Source organism: Rutidosis leptorrhynchoides, chromosome 3 (assembly GCF_046630445.1).
Source record: "Rutidosis leptorrhynchoides isolate AG116_Rl617_1_P2 chromosome 3, CSIRO_AGI_Rlap_v1, whole genome shotgun sequence".
Classification (NCBI taxonomy): domain Eukaryota; kingdom Viridiplantae; phylum Streptophyta; class Magnoliopsida; order Asterales; family Asteraceae; genus Rutidosis; species Rutidosis leptorrhynchoides.
In genome coordinates, this window is record NC_092335.1 from 432,228,293 (window position 1) to 432,252,141 (window position 23,849).

Here is a 23,849-nt window from a genome sequence, read left to right on the forward strand (position 1 = left end):
CACAACAGGGTAAAACAACGCATTTTCAAAGACTGGCATTAAGTTCTGCAAAAGCAACTAATTTTGACGACAAGATGCAAAATATATGAGAAATAACAACAAGACGGAATGAACAAATGATGTGCACCATTTATCATTCAGCAAACAAACGACAATATATTTGGAAACTTTGGTAAAAATTTAATCATTTTCACACAAATCACCCTCAATAATTTAAATTGTTACTGATTTCTTGCAAATGAGGGCATTGCAAGATCTTAAGTGTGGGAAGGGGTTAAATTCTTTCGGATTTTAAAATTTTTATATTAAACACTTGGTTACCATTAAAAATACTAGTAAAGCAGTAGTTGTATTAGAATCTAGTGCTCTCTGATAAAAAAAGAACAACCCTAGTCTTATATACTGACTACCCAATTCTAGTAAAATTTTTCAAAATTTTCAATTAAATGAATTCAAAATCATGTTTATACATATTTATGAACGATAAAACTAGGTTTTAACACCGAAATTATTGTTATCTCAGAAAGAACATAAATTAAGAAACAAACTAAAATGTCAAAATTCATTTAAAATGGAATAGAGGACGATAAAAAGAAAAATAAAAAGCCAAGTGTGGGAAAATTTACCAAGTTATCTTAAACATATGTCACATATATCTGTAACAAATAACTGAAAATACTTTTGCTTTGAACTAAACTAAACTGTTTTACCCGATGAAAGAAAAGAAGAGATGGATCTACACGATGAATCAATTCCATCATTAAAAGGAAGTAAAGTCTTCCGAAAAAGACACGCGCTTCTTGATTTAGGTCATGAAGTTGTCGTTCAGACCAGCTGTAGGTTGACGAAAAATCTAGAAAAGTCATCACTAAAATCAGCAAGAAATCCACGGACCTCAGCATTAAACAGGGTCGCCATGTGGTCAGATTTATCCTAACCATGAGAAGGATTTATCTCGTACAATGGGGAGGCACCGTGCAAATTAGCTTGATAAGACTAATGAATCAGATCCCCAGAAAGGATAATCTCCTTAAAGATTAAAAATCAGCTTTTAAGCCTGATATTACTCAATCCTTGAGATTGACCTTAAAGATTGAGAATTCAAACTCATGGAATTCAATGATATCTAAACTCGAGCTTGAACGAGAAAATATTTTGATCAAAATTACAAACCAATTTGTTTTCTGAAAATCCATTTTCAATGCGTTCATTACCATTAAACGTAAAATCCTAGGAATTCACCTGGAATTCATTAGGTCACCTGAACTAAATCAGGTGTCAACCGTAAGAACGGTGGTTGCATAGCATGGTCAAAGACAGGACCTTGTGCCAGACCGAAAAATTATAAGGGTGAGCTTTTACTATTGCTCCTACCAAGGATAGTAATTGCGTCCGACACGTTATAGACCATAATCAAAAGCATGTCACGGGACATTGCCTTAACAGTTGCCTGTTCAACGCTTTCCTTTACAACCGGACGGTAGTTTGCCGAAAGGTAATATACGGGACAAGTAAACTGGACGTGTTGCTTTCCAAATACAAGGTTAGCAAGTGGGTGACACAAAACCGCAAGTTTTGAGCTAAAATTTTCAAATCTGAAACCCACCAAACCCACAAAAATATTTTGCAAACACCGGTAAAGGGTTATCCCGGAAAACTTATCTAGGGTAAAAGCTAGAATGAATTTTCAAAAGATCAAATGTTTTCATAAAGATCCAATTTCCTTAATGGATCTAAATTTTTATAGTCATGTGGGACTGTAAACCATATCGTTATTACCATTGTTTATACCGCCGTATAGAAATCACTGATGTACAAAGTATGAAGAATAAAGAAGTGATTCTAGTATTTCAAGACAATATTGCTTGAGGACAAGCAACGCTCAAGTGTGGGAATATTTGATAATGCTAAAAACGAACATATATTTCATAGCATTATTCCCCAAGAAAGACAAGATTTTAGTTGGTATTGTTCAATTTACAAGCAATATTCGTTTAAATATTAAAAAGTGAAGACAAAAGGCAGATTCGACAAATTGAAGACAAAAAGGTCCAAAGAGCTAAAAAGTACAAGATACAACTAAAAAGGTTCAAAATATTGATGAGGAACGTCTCAAAATGACAAGAGTACAAGTTACAAGACGCAAAGTACACGATATAAAATAATACGCGAAGACGTCCGAAAATCCGGAACCGGGACCTGAGCCAAGAAGAAACGCCCGACGCAACGGACCAAAAATATCTAGTCTACTATGCACAAGAATATAATATAATATATATATAATTATATATAATTATATATTATATATATTATTATTATTATATTACGTCGGCAAGAAGAAAACAAAGCAATTTGGCTGGATCCAGGGGGGCCATGCGACTCGCATGGCCAGAAGCACAAATCCATGCGAGTCGCATGGAGTGAAAATGTTGGTCAGGTCCTATATAAAGCCAGTTTTCTGCCGAGTTTTAAACACATAATCTTATTTCATCTCTCTCTCAATATATACGTAATATATATATATATATATATATATATATATAATTTATATTTTAATTTTAATTTTAATTCTAATAATAAGGGTATGTTAGCGAATGTTGTAAGGGTGTAAGTCGAAATTCTGTCCGTGTAACGCTACGCTATTTTTAATCATTGTAAGTTATGTTCAACCTTTTTACATTAATGTCTCGTAGCTAAGTTATTATTATGCTTATTTAAAACGAAGTAATCATGATGTTGGGCTAATTACTAAAATTGGGTAATTGGGCTTTGTACCATAATTGGGGTTTGGACAAAAGAACGACACTTGTGGAAACTAGACTATGGGCTATTAATGGGCTTTATATTTGTTTAACTAAATGAAAGTTTGTTAATGTTAATATAAAGATTTACAATTGGGCGTCCCTATAAATTACCATATACACTCGATCGGACACGATGGGCGGGGTATTTATATGTACGAATAATCGTTCATTTAACCGGACACGGGAATGGATTAATAGCCACTAGAATAATTAAAACAGGGGTGAAATTACATTCAAGGGTAATTGGTGTAATTGTTAACAAAGTAGTAAAACCTTGGTTTACACGCAGTCGATAACCTGGTGTATTCATTAAACAAAGTATTAAAACCTTGTTACAATTCGAATCCCCAATTAGTTGGAATATTTAACTTCGGGTATAATAATAATTTGACAAGGACACTTGCAATTTATATTTATGACTGATGGACTGTTATGGACAAAAACCAGACGGACATATTGAATAATCCAGGACAAAGGACAATTAACCCATGGGCATAAAACTAAAATCAACACGTCAAACATCATGATTACGGAAGTTTAAATAAGCATAATTCTTTTATTTCATATTTAATTTCCTTTATTTTATATTTAATTGCACTTCTAATTATCGCACTTTTATTTATTGTTATTTTATTTTATCGCACTTTTAATTATCGTATTTTTTTTATCGCATTTTTATTATTCGTAATTTCATTAACGTTATTTACTTTACGCTTTAATTTAAGTCTTGTATTTATTTTATATTTTACATTAGGTTTTAACTGCGACTAAAGTCTTAAAATCGACAAACCGGTCATTAAACGGTAAAAACCCCCCTTTATAATAATAATATTACTTATATATATATTTGTATTTTTATAAAAGTAAACTAATATAGCGTTGAGCTTTGTTTAAAGATTTCCCTGTGGAACGAACCGGACTTACTAAAAACTACACTACTGTACGATTAGGTACACTGCCTATAAGTGTTGTAGCAAGGTTTAAGTATATCCATTCTATAAATAAATAAATATCTTGTGTAAAATTGTATCGTATTTAATAGTTTTTCCTAGTAAAATAATAACTATTTTATATACACCTCGCTTGACATCAATATCATAAAGCATAAGCACACTATATTACATATATTACACCACACGAATACAACTATCTTATTTCGACTCGCTTGTTTCTTCTTCTTCTTCGGTTTTGGTTCGTTTTGCCAAGTTTCTAGGGATATATGATGTTCCCCTAATACGAGCCGTCCTTATCCACATTGGTTTAGAAAAACCTGGTGGTTTAGAGGTTCCCGGGTCATTATTACAACTTAAGGACTTCGGGGGTTGACGATACATATAAAGTTCATCGGGGTTGGAATTAGATTTCTCTATTTTTATGCCCTTTCCCTTATTATTTTCTTTTGCCTTTTTAAATTCAGTTGGGGTAATTTATATAACATCATCGGAATTCTCGTCGGAATCCGATTCATCGGAGAATTGGTAATCCTCCCAATATTTTGCTTCCTTGGCGGAAACACCATTGATCATAATTAACCTTGGTCGGTTGGTTGAGGATTTTCTTTTACTTAACCATTTTATTATTTCCCCCACCTGTTCTATTTCTTCATCCGGTTCCGATTCTTCTTCCGGTTCCGATTCTTCTTCCGGTTCCGACTCTTCTTCCGGTTCCTCTTCGGGAACTTGTGAATCAGTCCACGAATCATTCCAATTTACATTTGACTCTTCATTATTATTAGGTGAGTCAATGGGACTTGTTCTAGAGGTAGACATCTATCACATAATATCAAACACGTTAAGAGATTAATATATCACATAATATTCACATGTTAAAAATATATAGTTTCCAACAAAATTTGTTAAGCAATCATTTTTCAAGTAAACACGGTCGAAGTCCAGACTCACTAATGCATCCTAACAAACTCGATAAGACACACTAATGCAAAATTCTGGTTTCTAAGACCAATGCTCAGATACCAACTGAAATGTCCCGTTCTTATTGATTAAAAACGTTCCATATTAATTGATTTCGTTGCGAGGTTTTGACCTCTATATGAGACGTTTTTCAAAGACTGCATTCATTTTAAAACAAACCATAACCTTTATTTCATCAATAAAGGTTTAAAAAGCTTTACGTAGATTATCAAATAATGATAATCTAAAATATCCTGTTTACACACGACCATTACATAATGGTTTACAATACAAATATGTTACAACAAAATAAGTTTCTTGAATGCAGTTTTTACACAATATCATACAAGCATGGACTCCAAATCTCGTCCTTATTTAAGTATGCGACAGCGGAAGCTCTTAATAATCACCTGAGAATAAACATGCTTAAAACGTCAACAAAAATGTTGGTGAGTTATAGGTTTAACCTATGTATATCAAATCATAATAATAGACCACAAGATTTCATATTTCAATACACATCCCATACATAGAGATAAAAATCATTCATATGGTGAACACCTGGTAACCGACATTAACAAGATGCATATATAAGAATATCCCCATCATTCCGGGACACCCTTCGGATATGATATAAATTTCGAAGTACTAAAGCATCCAGTACTTTGGATGGGGTTTGTTAGGCCCAATAGATCTATCTTTAGGATTCACGTCAATTAGGGTGTCTGTTCCCTAATTCTTAGATTACCAGACTTAATAAAAAGGGGCATATTCGATTTCGATAATTCAACCATAGAATGTAGTTTCACGTACTTGTGTCTATTTTGTAAATCATTTATAAAACCTGCATGTATTCTCATCCCAAAAATATTAGATTTTAAAAGTGGGACTATAACTCACTTTCACAGATTTTTACTTCGTCGGGAAGTAAGACTTGGCCACTGGTTGATTCACGAACCTATAACAATATATACATATATATCAAAGTATGTTCAAAATATATTTACAACACTTTTAATATATTTTGATGTTTTAAGTTTATTAAGTCAGCTGTCCTCGTTAGTAACCTACAACTAGTTGTCCGTAGTTAGATGTACAGAAATAAATCGATAAATATTATCTTGAATCAATCCACGACCCAGTGTATACGTATCTCAGTATTGATCACAACTCAAACTATATGTATTTTGGAATCAACCTCAACCCTGTATAGCTAACTCCAACATTCACATATAGAGTATCTATGGTTGTTCCGAAATATATATAGATGTGTCGACATGATAGGTTGAAACATTGTATACGTGTCTATGGTATCTCAAGATTACATAATATACAATACAAGTTGATTAAGTTATGGTTGGAATAGATTTGTTACCAATTTTCACGTAGCTAAAATGAGAAAAATTATCCAATTTTGTTTTACCCATAACTTCTTCATTTTAAATCCGTTTTGAGTGAATCAAATTGCTATGGTTTCATTTTGAACTCTATTTTATGAATCTAAACAGAAAAAGTATAGGTTTATAGTCGGAAAAATAAGTTACAAGTCGTTTTTGTAAAGGTAGTCATTTCAGTCGAAAGAACGACGTCTAGATGACCATTTTAGAAAACATACTTCAACTTTGAGTTTAATCATAATTTTTGGATATAGTTTCATGTTCATAATATAAATCATTTTCTCAGAATAACAACTTTTAAATCAAAGTTTATCATAGTTTTTAATTAACTAACCCAAAACAGCCTGCGGTGTTACTACGACGGCGTAAATCCGGTTTTACGGTGTTTTTCGTGTTTCCAGGTTTTAAATCATTAAGTTAGCATATCATATAGATATAGAACATGTGTTTAGTTAATTTTAAAAGTCAAGTTAGAAGGATTAACTTTTGTTTTCGAACAAGTTTAGAATTAACTAAACTATGTTATAGTGATTATGAGTTTAAACCTTCGAATAAGATAGTTTTATTTATATGAATCGAATGATGTTATGAACATCATTACTACCTCAAGTTTAGTAGGTAAACCTACTAGAAGTGACAAGAAATGATCTAGCTTCAAAGGATCTGGGATGGCTTGAAAGTTCTTGAAGTAGGATCATGACACAAAAACAAGTTCAAGTAAGATTTTTACTCGAATTAAGATAGTTTATAGTTATAAAAATTGAATCAAAGTTTGAATATGAATATTACCTTGAATAAGAAAGATAACCTACTATATATAACAAAGGTTTCTTGATCTTAGATGATTACTTGGAATGGATTAGAAAGCTTGGAAGTAAATTAGTAAACTTGAAGGGATTTTTGAAGTGTTCTTGAAGTGTTCTTCCTATGATGATTATAGCTTGATTCTTGAAGTGATTTTTGATGAAGATGATGATTAACTACTGGAAAAATACGTTCATAATAGTGTGTGTGTGTTGAGAGAGAATTAGAAAGAGAATTGGAAGTGAAATGGAGTGAATGATGAGTGGTAATTGGTGAGTGGTGAGTGGGGTTAAAAGGAGTTCTAGTTAGTTGACTAGCTTATGGTAGAAGTTAAAATTGATTAGTCATACATGAAATAATCAAGAGTGGAATCCCATGCTAGTTCCTATTGGTATATACCCATAGTAAGTACGTTTTGAAGCTGTGTATAATACGGGTAAGAATACGACTAGAATTCTTGATGAAAGTAAAGAATGGGAAAGTAATTGTAACCATTTTCGTTAAGTATGAGTGTTTTGATATATGTCTTGAAGTCTTCCAAAAGTATTTTAATACATCTAAATACACTACATGTATATACATTTTAACTGAGTCGTTAATTCATCGTTAGTCGTTACATGTAAGTGTTGTTTTGAAACCTTTAAGTTAACGATCTCAATTAATGTTGTTAACCCATTGTTTATTATATCTAATGAGATGTTAAATTATTATATTATCATGATATTATGATATATTAATATATCTTAATATGATATATATACATTTAAATGGAGTTACAACGATAATCGTTACATATATGTCTCGTTTCGAAATCCTTAAGTTAGTAGTCTTGTTTATATGTATATAACTCATTGTTAATATACTTATGGAGATACTTACTTATCATAATCTCATGTTAACCATATGTATATCCATATATATATATCGTCATGTCATTTTTACAAGTTTAAAGTTCGTGAATCGCCGGTCAACTTGGGTGGTCAATTGTCTATATGAAACATATTTCAATTAATCAAGTCTTAACAAGTTTGATTGCTTAACATGTTGGAAACATTTAATCTTGTAAATATCAATCTCAATTAATATATATAAACATGGAAAAGTTCGGGTCACTACATCTATGGTATCCCAAGATTACATAATATATTAGAATACATGTATAATACAATATAAGTTAGCTAGGATATGATTTGTATAGAATTGTTACAATATTTCCCGTAGCTACAACAATAAAAAAATGTCCAATCTTGTTTTACCCATAACTTCTTCCTTTTAAATCCGTTTTGAGTGAATAAAATTACTATGGTTTCATATTGAACTCTATTTTATGAATCTAAATAGAAAAAGTATAGGTTTATAGTCGGAAATATAAATTACAAGTCATTTTTGTAAAAGGTAGTCATTTCAGTCGAAAGAACGACGTCTTGATAACCATTTTGAAAAACATACTTCCAATTTGAGTTTAACCATGATTTTTGGATATAGTTTCATGTTCATAAGAAAAATCATTTTCCCAAAAAAACAACTTTTAAATCAAAGTTTATCATAGTTTTTAATTATCAAACCCAAAACAGCCCGCGGTGTTACTACGACGGCGTATGTCCGGTTTTACGGTGTTTTTCGTGTTTCCAGGTTTTAAATCATTAAGTTAGCATATCATATAGATATAGAACATGTGTTTAGTTGATTTTAAAAGTCATGTTAGAAGGATTAACTTTTTTTGCGAACAAGTTTAGAATTAACTAAACTATGTTCTAGTGATTTCAAGTTTAAACCTTCGAATAAGGTAGTTTTATATATATGAATCGAATGATGTTATGAACATCATTACTACCTCAGGTTTTGTGGATAAACATACTGGAAATGAGAAAAATAGATCTAGCTTCAAAGGATCCTTGGATGGCTTGAAAGTTCTTGAAGCAGAATCAAGACACGAAATCAAGTTCAAGTAAGATTTTCACTCGAAATAAGATTGTTATAGATATAGAAATTTAATCAAAGTTTGAATATGAGTATTACCTTGTATTAGAAAGATATATTACTGTAAATAAGAAAGATTTCTTGAGGTTGGATGATCACTTTACAAGATTGGAAGTAAGCTAGTAAACTTGGAAGTATTCTTGATTTTATGAAACTAGAACTTATAGAATTTATGAAGAACACTTAGAACTTGAAGATAGAACTTGAGAGAGATCAATTAGATGAAGAAAATTGAATAATGAAAGTTTTTGTAGGTGTTTTTGGTCGTTGGTATATGGATTAGATATAAAGGATGTGTAATTTTATTTACATGTAAATAAGTCATGAATGATTACTAATATTTTTGTAATTTTATGAGATATTTCATGCTAGTTGCCAAATGATGGTTCCTACTTGTGTTAGGTGACTCAAATAGGCTGCTAATAGCTGATCATTAGAGTGTATATACCAATAGTACATACATCTAAAAGCTGTGTATTGTACGAGTACGAATACGGGTGCATACGAGTAGAATTGTTGATGAAACTGAACGAGGATGTAATTGTAAGAATTTTTGTTAAGTAGAAGTATTTTGATAAGTGTCTTGAAGTCTTTCAAAAGTGTATGAATACATATTAGAACACTACATGTATATACATTTTAACTGAGTCGTTAAGTCATCGTTAGTCGTTACATGTAAGTGTTGTTTTGAAACCTTTAGGTTAACGATCTTGTTAAATATTGTTAACACATTGTTTATTATATCTAAAGAGATGTTAAATTATTACATTATCATGATATTATGATGTATTAATATATCTTAATATGATATATATACAATTAAATGTCGTTACAACGATAATCGTTACATATATGCCTCGTTTCGAAATCCTTAAGTTAGTAGTCTTGTTTTTACATATGTAGTTCATTGTTAATATACTTAATGATATGTTTAATTATCATAATACCATGTTAACTATATATATATATATATATATATATATATATATATATATATATATATATATATATATATATATATATATATATATATATATATATATATATATCCATATATATGACATCATATAGTTTTTACAAGTTTTAACGTTCGTGAATCACCTGTCAACTTGGGTGGTCAATTGTCTATAGGAAACCTATTTCAATTAATCAAGTCTTAACAAGTTTGATTGCTTAACATTTTGGAAACACTTAATCATGTAATTATCAATTTCATTTAATATATATAAATATGGAAAAGTTCGGGTCACTACAGAGTGCCTTGTAGTAATTATGCGGAGAGTTGTTGAGTATGACCAACGTCGAGACTGGTCATGTGCTTTGTGTAATATTGAAATCCACAACCCTAAGTGGGGGAGTATGTACTCGGAGGGTACGGTGTTGCCTCGGTTTAGTAGGCATGTTCGAGCGATTTATCGAAAGTTGTCATGTTTAGTGAACGATCGCAGGACGTAGGGTGTTGGTTTTGATTATCTCATGTAGAGACATGTGGTTGTTGAGCGCATTCAAGTGTGAGTTCTCTAGAGTATTGAGGACTTGTATGTGCGAGAAGTGATGAGATCATCGTTAATGGACGGTCAAGGCGAAGGTCCACATGGTAGTGATGGACGTGTTGGCGAGGATACTCTAAGTCATAAATTAGAGTGTGCCAAGGAATCATGGGGGATCGTTGTGTGGGTAGAACATTACATTCCAAAGAAGTGGGACTATAGGATGAAATGGCGACATCAAAGGGTCCATGGTTGTGTGAGAACTCAAAAAGTTGAGGAAGGCGTACTTTCCTTGTTCGCGATGAGGTTTAGATCGTGATGACACAATCCAGTTTAAGTGGGGGAGAGTTGTAACACCCTGAATTTTAATACACCAGAAAGTGTCACCAGAAATTGTCCTTAGTAGGTGTCAGGAAAAGTCTACTCGTACTTATGCATTTTCAGATGTTACCTTAGTCCCTGAACTTCTAAATGAAAATCTGTTTACCAGTTAGGCAGCATCGCAGGGGTTTTGGGGTGCGCCGCGGCTAGCCTACGTTCAGGTGTTTTAAGTTTGAAAAAGTTCTATTTGCGATTTTACCTTAAGGCCGCGCCGCGGGCCCATATAGCCGCGCCGCACCTGTGCTGGGCCAGACTCGATTTTCAGCATTTTAAAAGGGTTTAATTGGGGGCTTTTTGGTTAATTCACATGGGAGCTGGATTTCTAGCCACAAAATTGATTCCACCTCATCTATAACTCCATTTCATCTCATCTTCATCTCCTTCTTCTCTCCCATCTCTCTAAAAAGAGAAAAACCATTGTAGAGTGAGAAAGCTCCGATCTAGGAGGAAGAAGCTCGGTTCTCACCAAAGCTCGAGAGTTAAAGTTGTTCACCTCTTTCCTAGCTACGTTTTGGTGGTAGTGGTAAGTCTTGAATGCGAGTTTCATTGTTTATGATTATTGTTCAAATTAGGGTTTTGAACTTGTAGGTTCTTGAGTAAACCCCACTAGTTAATAAATGGGTAATTTAGGCTAGTGGCGGGTATGGTTGACCCTTGTTGGTGGATTTTGGGTTGGTTGATGATTTGGCCATGTTAGGGCTAGTAATTTGAAGTATAATCACTAAGATTATTTATTATGAAAGTATTGGAAGCCATTTGGGTGTATTTGGAAGACTAATTTTGAAATAGGTCAAAATTAGGGTTTATGGGTCAAATTGAGGAAGACAAGTATTTAATACTCGTGTTACAGTTTAATTGGCGTTATAGGACCATTTTCACCAGCGTTGAGTGATTATTGGTTTGGGCATTGTTTGTGCTTGGAAGTGCATTTGGGTCGAAATTGCACTAAGTGTCAATTTGGGTTGGTTTGTAATCTACCCTAATTGTGTTGTTTGTTATGTGATAAATGGAATAGGTACTTTCTATTGGCGTTGCGGATTTGACTTTGCATTCATCAAGGCGCTAAGGTGAGTATAAATATATTATATGCGTATGTATACATATGATGGATGCGGGTGGGGTAGAGTGATCCTTGTGCGTTTGGGTTCACTTTACATATGCAAAGGATGATGGACTCTTTGAGTTTTGGGTCCACGTGGCACGTTTGTGAGTTTTGGGTTACCACCCTTGAGGTAGTGAATCTTGTGAGGATACGGATTTACGTTGGTGCGTGATTTGGCCAACCCCGTTGATGTTGATGATGTTTAGGAGGTGTGTTGGGATGGTGATTCTTGTGTAGTTCAGATTCAAGATCTCGTGTGTAGTTCCGACATTCCCATTTGTGTAGTTATGACGTAGGGTGTGCATCTTGTGTAGTTCATATCCACTCGGACATGTGTAGTTCTGCCAACCCTATATTTATTTAGTTGAGGTATGAATCTTGTGTAGTTCATATTCATAAGGTATGTGTAGTTCGGCCATCCTCCATTGTAGTCGGGAGGAAGGTAGTGAATCTCGTGTAGTTCAGATTCACTTAGGCATGTGTAGTTCGGCCAACCTTCATATGTTTAAGGTTAAGGCGTTAACCTTGTGGTAATGGCTATATTTTCGTATTATGTGTGTATATATATGTATGTGTATAGTATGTTTATCCTCATTAAGATTTATATCTTATCATCTCGTTGTTTATATTTTTATAGATTCAGGTGAAAGAGGTGGCAAGGGTAAGCGCGGGGATTAATAGACTATTGCGGGTTGCTTTAGAAGACTTTATATTAGATTGGACTTAGGATTGGGTTGTGCAATCCCAATCACCATGCTCGACTTTATGTTTAATTTAAATGCTTTGGGTCGAAAGTGTGTTTTGAATTATGTTAAAATGAGTCATTGTGTTCCCGGGTCATCGTGACCGTATCGTTTGCTTGATTTGTGGTAAGTTTTCTCAAACCCTAACTTTTATAATTTGGTTTTTTTTATCATTACATAATATATAGAGGTCATTGCTCAAGTCCATGATGTTGTGTATGTGTATTTTTGCTTAATTGATTCGTATATGCTATTCACCGAAAATTCGAATTTGAAACAGGCCATAACTGAAATTTTTGTTCATAATCTGTAAAGTATTTTTACATATTTGAAAAGTTCTTGAAATATTATTAAGTTTACTGTTGAGTCTCCAAAATGTTTAAGGAATTAATTATGACAAAACAACATTATGTACACTAACTGTTATGTAAGGCCATCATAGGTTTATTTATGTTTAGATAGCATTTGTTGCTGTGTCAAGTGTACCAGTATGCTGCCTGGTCTATCAACACAAGATAGACTGGATTCTTTAACTAGCAAAGGATGTGTGCTCAGCCAGTATAGAAGATCAAGTGAACCGGTTGAAGAACCAACATAGCTGGTAGCAGTATACAACACTTAGACAATTATGCTCCATTACAAGCATAATAGTATCCTGAGTGGTCTACATCAATTGTACTATTCAACAGAAGTCGAAGACAAAGTTGAACAAAAAAGGACACGCGTCGGCGACTGACAAGTGACCTTACAAGACCGCGTGGAAATGTAGAAGTTTAACGCATGTGCATACATGGGTTATTACTTTTTCAGCGCCTAGGGAACCCAACATTCTATTTGTTTATTCAAGTAGTATGTCCAAACCAATTTGGGGTGTTCCTGCAAATAGTCACCAAAGAGGAAAGAAAGAGAGCACGCTCTCTGATGATATTGTCGACACAAGTACATACATCATACGTACTAGTGGACAATAGATCTATTACCTGGTTAATAGGAATCCTATAAATAGATAACTCCACTATTAGTGGGTTTGGATGATATTACCCCATGTTTGATGCTCTTTGGAAGACCATCCATGTAAAGTTCAACCCTTGAAGACTCGGGATTCACAAGGTTTGGGCACATCAAGGCTAATTCGGAAAATCATTGATTATAAGCCTTGAGATCGTTTCCGACCGCTTTTAGAGTTCTTAGCTCTTGTTCGAGCTTTCGGGTTTCTTCTGAGGGAAATATTCGATGATCATATTTTCCCTTAAATCGGCCCAAGAGAGGGTGTGGGCTTCATCGGTACCCACCGATTGCACATAGGTGTTCTACCAAGTGAGAACGACATCGGCGAAAATGTGAGTGGAGTACTTGATCTTGTCTTGGTCCCGACAACCGCTTATGCTAAAGACGGCTTCCGTTTGCTCAAACCATCGGGTGAGCACAACCGGTCCCCCAGTTCCATTGAAGATGTGAGGTTTGCACCCCATGAAAGCTTTATAGGAACATCCCTCGTTTGAGTTACCTGCTCCATTGTTGTTGTTGTTGTTGTTGTGGTTGTTTTTGTGGTTGTTGTTGTGGTTGTTTTTATGGTTGTTGTTGTTGGATGAGTGACCGGCCATGGCCGCATTCACGGCGGTGGCTATCATTCATTGTAGAGCATGTTCGGGTGTTTCATGGCGTCGTACACGGCAAGGAGGCATTGTTCCTTCAAAACACAAGAATATCGTTAATTAGTATTCTCAATAATACTAACCGTGATATGGAATGAGGATAAAGAGAAAATTTTCCATGACTCGCCTTAAATTCTTTATGTCATAATGTCGGAACGTTCATATGAGTCACCGTAATATAATCCCAAAATTTATATTACCCTAATTTATATGTGCATTCGACATTATTTCACGAAGTCAAGGTGGCGTGTCAATCAAATTAAACAACGTGAGATTAAGATGGAATATAAGTTAGATATGAATAAAAGAGTTCGAGTATAAATGCACAAGTAGTCAAGTAATTCCTACTTCAAGTCTATATGCCGGTTGTAGTCTAGACTCACTAATGTACCCTACGACTCGGGGTTGACACCAATGAACTCTAAATCCCTACAACCAACGCTCTGATACCATTTGTAGTGACCCGAAAAAATCGTCATTGACGGCACCATCTAATTAGGTCCCGTTACGTGGTCATAAGTCTTTAAAACAACGTTTGACCAAAAATATGTCGCATTAATTTCAATTATAAAGATGTTTCAAGGTTTACAAGGTAGTTCAACGTCTAAACATGTTACAAAGTTTTTTAAGTACAATTGAAACCTATGCGACACAAATTAAGTTAAGTCAAAAGACGCTCCACGTATGCATGTATACTCGACATCCAAGCAAGTATCAAAAATAATGTGCGGAAGCATGTATCACCTAGCATTCAAGGACCTGAGAAAACATATAGAAAACTGTCAACGAAAAATGTTGGTGAAATCATAGGTGTATTAGTAACGTTGTTTTTGAACCACAAGATTTAATATAGTTGATTATCCAAATCGGTTGTATTCCAAAAGTATATTCGCGAGCACCCAATTATCAAGACTTAACTGTTTTGTACCCTGTTACTTAGTGTTAGAACATACACTATACTCGAAAATATATTTCATCTGCTAACGGTAGCGAACCGTCCGAATAAGGGCTCGTCAAGCCCAATGTGATCACATAACATAAGTTCACGTTTACACCCTGCAAGTGTAACTAATGATAATTGAATTGAGGCTTTTTGTTCAAACTCGCCGTGGAATGTTTGTTTTTGTACTTGTGTTCAAAGCATAAAAGTATGATACGTATATGTTTCTCATCCCATAGTTTAAAAGTAAAAGTTGTTGAAAAGGTGGGACTATGATCTCACCTTGGTTGCATGAATAGTAATTTGTACTTCACAAAGTAACGTGTGTAAGAACGAATGCTAGTCTTGACCTAAACAATAGGTTCGTATCAATAACAGTAAACACGATGGGTTAAAGTTGTTCAATTAGTCCTATGGCTCATTACGACTCGATTACATATAGCATGTGAATCACGTTGCCAAGTTTCATGCATGATACAAATATAAAAGCATGTTAGGATGATTGCATAAGTATTGGGTTGAGTTTAAACAAAAGTCAACTTTGGTCAAGTCAAAGTCAATGAAAAAGTCAACACGTTCGGGTCGGGTCTCGAACTATTTTTCTGAGGTTTTTAATCATATATAAGCATGTTAGAACAAGTTACATGTGAATCGGAGGTGCGTAGCATAACAAACATTTTTCGTAAAAGTGTAAGCTTGATCAGAAACCAAACGCTGCAAATGCCGCGCCGCGACCAAGGAGTGCCGCACCGCGGCAATCAACGTGAACTGGTGCCTGGTCAGTTTCAATTGTTCAAGTCTAAATCCAAACTTCAATTAAGCACAATTCACAAACTGTAAACACTTAGAACACGAATCTTATATCATTGGAAAGGTAATTTGACGAGGAACACAACTAAACACAATTCATCAATCAAAAGCATGATTTGCAAAAATCGAATTTCCAAGTTGATAGTTCATTAAATGTTCACAATAAATGCCTTCAAGTTCATAGATGCACTTTGATGATTCGGGAATTAAGTGCATACATATAATACGCTGTTTCGTAGGTAATTACGCATACAATACAACTAAATACTTACAAACAACATTGCATAGCATTTGGTGCATCAAAAATCCATTTTACTTCTATCAAACCCTAACTCAAAATCACAACTTTTTCAATTAAGTTTATGGAGTCTTTCCAAGTCAACCTACACATCAAATTGGAGCTAGTGATGCTAGTAACACATTTAATACATGCACTTTTAACATCTAACAACATTTAAATAACTAAATCTCAAGATCAAACACACCCATTTCAAGTTCATGCTAGTTACACTAAAATAACGAGATCAAGCATATAAATCACATAATCATGTTAGACTTGAGCCATAGACACTAATTAACACTTCTATAAGTTAAAATCATCAAGAACACAAAATTTAGTGTTTTTAGAAAGTTACCCAAATGCAATAAAGTTGGTATGGATTCGAAGAGGAAGATGCAAGGATTCCGAATATGTAATTTGTTTGAGTTGATGCTTGCTTGATTTGAAATAGATGATGATTCTTTTCTTGGGGTGTTGAGAGAAAAATGGAAGTATCACAAATTTGAAAAGGGAGGTGAATGGATGAGTGGAGGAGAAGGGTTTAAATAGTTGACCTAGTCAAACTTTTTGTCCTTTGGCAAGTTTAGTCCCTCAAGTTTCAAAGCGGGTGCGTGAATTACCTAAACGAGATAATTTAAAACTCGTTTTAACAGAAGATGTTATAATCATATAACGGACTCTAAATAATTAAACGGAAAGTAAACGGAAAAAGGAAGGATGTTACATTACCTACTCCTTAAAAGAAATTTCGTCCCGAAATTTAAGTAGGCGTAGTAGTCGTTGTTTCTTCCTCGGGATCTTGCGTTTCTGAATTCACGAATAAATGAGGGTATTTCTTTTGCATTTGATCTTGCCTTTCCCAAGTAAACTCGGGTCCCCTTTTGGCATTCCAACAGACCTTAACGATCGGAATTCTACTTTGTTTTAGCGTCATGACGGAGGTGTTCACAATTTCAACCGGTTTCTCCACAAAATGAAGTTTGTCATCAATAGTAAGTTCCTTGAGAGGGATGACGAGTTCGGGTTCGGCAAAACACTTCTTCAAGTTCGATACATGGAAAGTAAGATGAACGGAGCTCAATTGAGGCAGAAGGTCTAAATGATAAGCAACGGTTCCAACACGCTCCAAGATTTTGAAAGGACCAATATACTGCGGATTTAGCTTCCCGCATTTCTCGAAACAGACTACACCTTTCCAAGGTGCGACTTTTAACATTACGCGGTCACGGACTTGAAATTCGAGGTCGTTGCGTCTTTTGTCGGTATAGCTCTTTTGACGACTTCGGGCCGTCCGGAGCCTATCTCGGATTTGAACAATCTTCTCGGTGATTTGTGTGTCGCCTACTTCGGCCCAACAAAGAGGTGAATGACATTTTCGGCCATATAATGCTTCGAATGGTGCGGCGTTAATACTTGCGTGATAACTATTGTTGTAGGAGAATTCGGCGAGAGGCAAGTGCTTGTCCCACGCTTTTCTGAAATCGATAACGCAAGCTCGTAGCATATCTTCCAAGGTTTGAATTGTGCGTTCGCTTTGTCCGTCGGTTTGTGGATGATATGCGGTGTTCATGTCTAAACGCGTTCCCAATGCTTCTTGTAAAGTACGCCAAAATCTAGTAACAAAACGGCCATCTCGGTTGGAAATAATCCATAAGGGTACACCGTGACGGGTGACGATCTCTTTAATGTAAAGTTGTGCAAGTTTCTCCATTTTGTCGGTTTTCTTCATGGCTAGGAAGTGCGCGGATTTGGTGAGACGATCAACAATAACCCAAATAGTATCATAACCGCCCACCGTCTTTAGTAGTTTGGTGATAAAATCCATCTTTATCCTTTCCCACTTCTATTGCGGGATTTTGGGTTGTTGAAGTAGTCCGGACGGTCTTTGATGTTCGGCTTTGACTTTGGAGCAAGTTAGGCATTTTCCAACATAAGTAGCGACGTCCCTTTTAATGTTCGGCCACCAATATTGTTCTTTGAGGTTGTGGTACATCTTATTGGCACTGGGGTGAATCGAATATCTTGACTTATGGGCTTCGTCTAAAATAAGGCTTCGTAGGTCCCCATAACTAGGTACCCAAATTCTTTCAGCGAAATATCAGAGTCCGATTTCTTTAACTTCGAATCGAGAGGTGAGGACGTTCAATTGTTCGAGAGAGATGTTTGCATCCTTGAGAGCCTCGTCTTGGGCTACAAGAATTTGACTATTGAGGTTGGTGTGAATGGTGATGTTTAAAGATCGGACACGAAGAGGCACCACTCTTTCCTTTCGACTTAAGGCATCGGCTAATACGTTTGCCTTCTCGGGATGGTAACGAAGCTCACAATCATAATCGTTTAAAGTTTCAATCCACCGGCGTTGTCTCATGTTTAGTTGCTTTTGGTCGAAGACGTGTTGGAGGCTTTTGTGATCGGTGAAGATGGTACTTTTGGTTCCATAAAGGTAGTTGATCAATCCTTAATTAGCGATGTTACTTAATTACGGATTGCGTGCAATAAGATTACAATGGAGGATGGAATGTTTGATGACTATTTTGGGCCCCGATGATCGTCTTTCACTTTAACTATCAAGTGATCAACCACCCCGACCCGGTCTTGATTATTAATTAGCATAATTCACCTTTGCGCGATGTAAAAATCCCTTGGGCAAGATCACAAGTGGAAATTACAAAGGCTTAGGCAAAATGGCAGGGAATCAACAACCCATAAATGAGAGGCCAAGCTCCCTATTTATAGTATTCGAAATATCCGCTGTCTGCGAACTACTTATCCATCCGCAGAAACTCAGCGGATTAAACCGCAGTCCCTTATTAACGCAGAAATACAACTACTGCACTTTATTTTCAGCGAATATTGCATATCTTAGCTTTAGGGTCTGCGTAATTCTGCTTTTAGCCTTTAGTAAATAAAACACACATATACAATGCTATGTATATGATCAAGTCCCCCCAGTTTATTATGATACATTTTCGCGAAGCAAATGTATCATGATAAACTCTAAAAATAAAAAAGTGCTTATTTAAAATATTTCACAAGCAATATTTTATAATTTTTACCGTCCATCTATTACCGTTGTTTTTATTAGGCTCAACGCGTAATTACAACGGTAACTTTTGCTATTCTGTCAAATCAATTACGCTGTAACGGTTAGAAATTTACCGTTTATACGCTGTGGTAATTTCAGCCGTTTAAATGTAATGATTACCTTTTCCACTTGCTCGCCCTAATTCCAATTATAAATAGCTGAATAATCCGCATAAAAACTTTACGCTTTCTCACTCGATTTCATTTTCAATAAAATTGATATAATCACAATCGTACCGAGCAATTAACGAATCCAACCTTTAATTTCTTCAATTCCAACATCCGATTTATTTTCCTTATTACAAATGGCATCGTCTTCATCTATGCATACACCTGGAGGTTATGTTTCCTATATGACGGAAACAAAACTCCAAACCCTACAGGAGTGGTATCCGCCCCTTGCCCAATTTGTTCCTACCACACCCGCGGCAGAACAACGAGCTGACACTCCCCCTAAGGGGATGATTACCGTACATGAGGCTGCCATCTCACAGGGCAACCTACGATTTCCACTCACTCAATTATTCCGCAGTGTTTGTGAGTATTATAAGATTGCGATGGCGCAGCTTCATCCCAACGCAATTAATAAAATTGTGTTGTTTGAGATGTTTTGCAATGCCACCAACGTACAACCGCTGCTAAACGTGCTTCGCACGTGTAACAGTCTGATTTTATACGATGTGGGATGGTTTTCATTCTGCAGCAAACTGGGCACAATGATTTAACCAAAAGACTCAATTGGCAACTGGCGCAGTTCTTTCTTTTACATTAACGACACCGTGAATGTGGATAGCAACATACCAAGAACATGGTGTACGGAACTTGATCCCAATCTTAATGAGAAACCTGTACTTGATGATCTTGAGAATGATATTCTCAAGACACTCAAAAACGCAGGTCTAATTCTGCGATCTTACTCGAATGTACTGCTGTACATCGGCGGAGTTTCAATTCAATGGCCATGTAGTGACTATGACGCGCTTTTGGTTGACCAGGCAAAAAATGGTATTTCGCTTAAACTTATCGCATAATACTTTTTATACTTTTCGCAGTATATTTTTGCTTCACATAACACTATATGTTTATATTTTCGCAGTGATTGCTCTTGACCTTATCATGAGGTCTGCCGATATCAGCAGGATCAGCCCTGCTCGTCGCCTAAAGAATGGTGACGGCGACATTGTTCTTATTGATGAGCCAATCATCAATACATGTTATATTACTGGTAGCGAGGACCGCGGCAAGCGAAAAGTTGTGGAAGGTGCCACCACCCCGCGTAGAAAACGATTACGCTCTCTTGCTGAACAAGAAATAAGTACGTAATTGTGAATTCGCAGTATTTATTTATTACGCGTTTTTTACTTTCGCATAAACTCGCTATATTTGTTTATCTGGTTATAGTTGTTCTTTCAAAGTCATCCACTGAAGCCACCCCGCTCTACAACATCAGAGGGAGCATCCCTACAGATGTTCTCGAAGAGCCCGGGCAAGAAGATTTATCTCTTCCATCTGATGCAGAAGCGTCTAATCAGGAGGAGGAAGAAGAAGCTGATGCAGAAGAAACCGCAGCAGCAGAACAGGCCAATAAATTATACGCAAGCTTTATAAATTTGTTCCTCAGGAAATAAAAGAGCAATACCGCAAACTATCATACCCCGAAGCCGCAAGACAGCGGCTGCATAATTGTTATAATGGAATTTATCTAACAATTGACAGCATGGAGCGCTTCACGGAGATGTCGGATGAGTATGATAATGTAGTGAAGCTTGCTAACGCGCACGAGAGAAAAGCGCAAAGGGATGAGGCGCGGTTAAAAAAGGTTGCGGAAGAGAACGCCAAGCTCAAAAAGAGGGCGGAAACTGCAGAACAAAATTTCGCACAGCTGGTCAAATATCTCCCAACTTTCGCAGATAAAGTGATGGATTCCAATCCAGTCACTGAAAAATTTCAAGCGTATGCCCAAACAGCAAAACTTGCCACTCGCTGTGAGTGGTATGATCTATTGTGCAAGCTTGAGGATCTTTCTCAACCTCTACCTTTTGACATGGCGAAAGAAATATGCGCCACAGATGATGCTCGCGAAGCAATTGGGAGAGCGAAGAAGGAGGTCGAGAAAGTCAGCATACCTACCCTGGAGGAACTTAGTCAGCGCAAGGGCGTTTAATTCGCAGATATTGAAGCATTAGAGCTTTAAATTTGCCTTAGCTAGCTTTTGAATGTATTCTCACAATCTTGAATTGCGTTTTTTGTAATGATCCACGTTGTTTCTACGCTTAATATTAATTACTTATTTACAATTCGTAGTTGCAACTTCTTTTTTTTATATAGCGCTTTACATTATCATGTATTCATAATTCAGACTTGCCCTTTGCAATTTCCGCATTCGCTATTGTGCACATAACAAAGCGTACTTTATGCGAAACAATCTTTTAATCATTATGAATCTTCTAAGTCCGACAAATCGATCCTTAGGCATATTTAGCATTGCGAAGCATCTAAGTATTGGCAAGATCAAATACTTAGGAAATTCTATCCTTTCGCAATTATTAACACAAGTGGGCAATTTCATCACTTTGTTTTAACAAATTATTTCGCAATGCATTTTTGCATTATTATAACATTTAAGTAGGCCATGTTTAGCGAAGACCATGCCACTTTACTTAAAGTATCCACAGAACAAACATTAACTTAGTGTTATAAAAGATAAGTAATTGTATTCTGCGAAATTATCACTACGTGTGGCCACACACAGTGCATTCGCTTTGTTAAAGAAACAACTACTAACACTGAGATTAACTTTGCCTCATTCATTATTGTTTCGCATTACAAGGTTCAAAGATAAACGCAACAATCACATTCGCATCATTATATCATACATTGATGAAGTTTACGTTAGCATCTCATTACAACTTTTAAAATTTTGCACTATTCAGGATTAACTGAATGTCCTTCAATACCCATATTCGCATTTGCCATAATCATAGCGCAGAATGGCTCCATCTCCGCAGAAATTAGCGTGCCAATTCCCTTATTGGCAGAAAATTTAACCATGCCATGTATAGTAGAAGGAATAGCACCAAACATGCGCAGAGCAGTGCGCCCAAGTATCATATTGAATCGCGATTGATTTCGCATTATGTACAGATTCAATAAAGCTTGGCGCCTTAGCGACTCATCGCTGTCATCAACTAACTCCATTTGCAATTCTAACTGGCCAACAGGCCAGGATGACTCTCCTGAGAACCCAGCAAGTGAAACCGCAGTAGGTTTCATCAAAGCTTGAATGTTCGCGGGCAGCTTGCTAAAACATTGTTCGTACATGACATCGACACTGCTAGCAGTATCCACATGTACCTTCATTATCATTATACCAGTATTCGCAATGCGGCATGAAACCACTACAGGTTTATCAACATCTGCGGTCAAGCTTGCAGGGGGAAAAGTAATGGAGAGGCACCTCCAACTTATCATCTGCTCAGAAATTTGAAGTACTGACAATTCGCCCTGCACTTCTACCACATTAATTACTTGAATTCCGCGCTAATTTTCTTTCTTATTCACTATCTTTACCCCCAGATTTCTCACTGCGGGAGCCTTTCGCTCAACCGCATTTGATGCATTTGAGGTGTTAGCTTCTGTAGGGATTATAATCGCATTTGCAGTGTTCTGTGCGATTAAATGGTCCAGCTTGCCTTGCTCGTATGCTTCTGCAATGAATTCCGCCAAATCTATGCAGCAATTGGTATCATGACCATAATCGTCATGGAAAACACAAAACTTTGATCGATCGCGCCTGCTATTTTCTCCCAAAGACTGCGGATCAGGAAAAGATTTAGCAACTCTTTCCTGTAACAAAATCTCCTTTGGTGTTTTTGTTAGCATCTGAATGATATTGAAAGATTCATTGTTCCACTTTCGCGTAGAATAGCGATCACGACGGCCATATCCATGGTTATCATTTTGACCTTGAAACCTGTCATTTCGTGGGTATCCACCGCCGCCATTTCTCCGCAAAAAACCTGATCCGCGGTAATTATCACTGTTGCCTTCATGAAAAGAGTCATTGTCATCTAGCCAACTTTTGTCTCTACCCCACCCACACACGGGGGTTATACTGCTATCCTCTCCACCGCTGAGATAATCATATGTTTCTTGCTGAACTTTTGTCAAATTCGGCGGGACATCTCGTCGCAATCTTCGCACAAGAGTAGGATGTCGCTGTGGGTTAATAGCATGCAAAAAAACAGAAATTTTTTGATCTTTATTCAGTCGTGGAATTTTTTGGCACTCGTAAATGTACCGCGTAAGTAATGCGCTCAAATTTTCATTGTTACCTTGCTTAATATTGTGACATTCTATATGTGTCTTTTTCTGCGGTAAAAGATTTTGAAACTGCAGCAAAAAATTTTCGCTCAAATCGACAAAACCAATGATACCGCGAGATTGCAGACTATGAAACCACTCCCTTG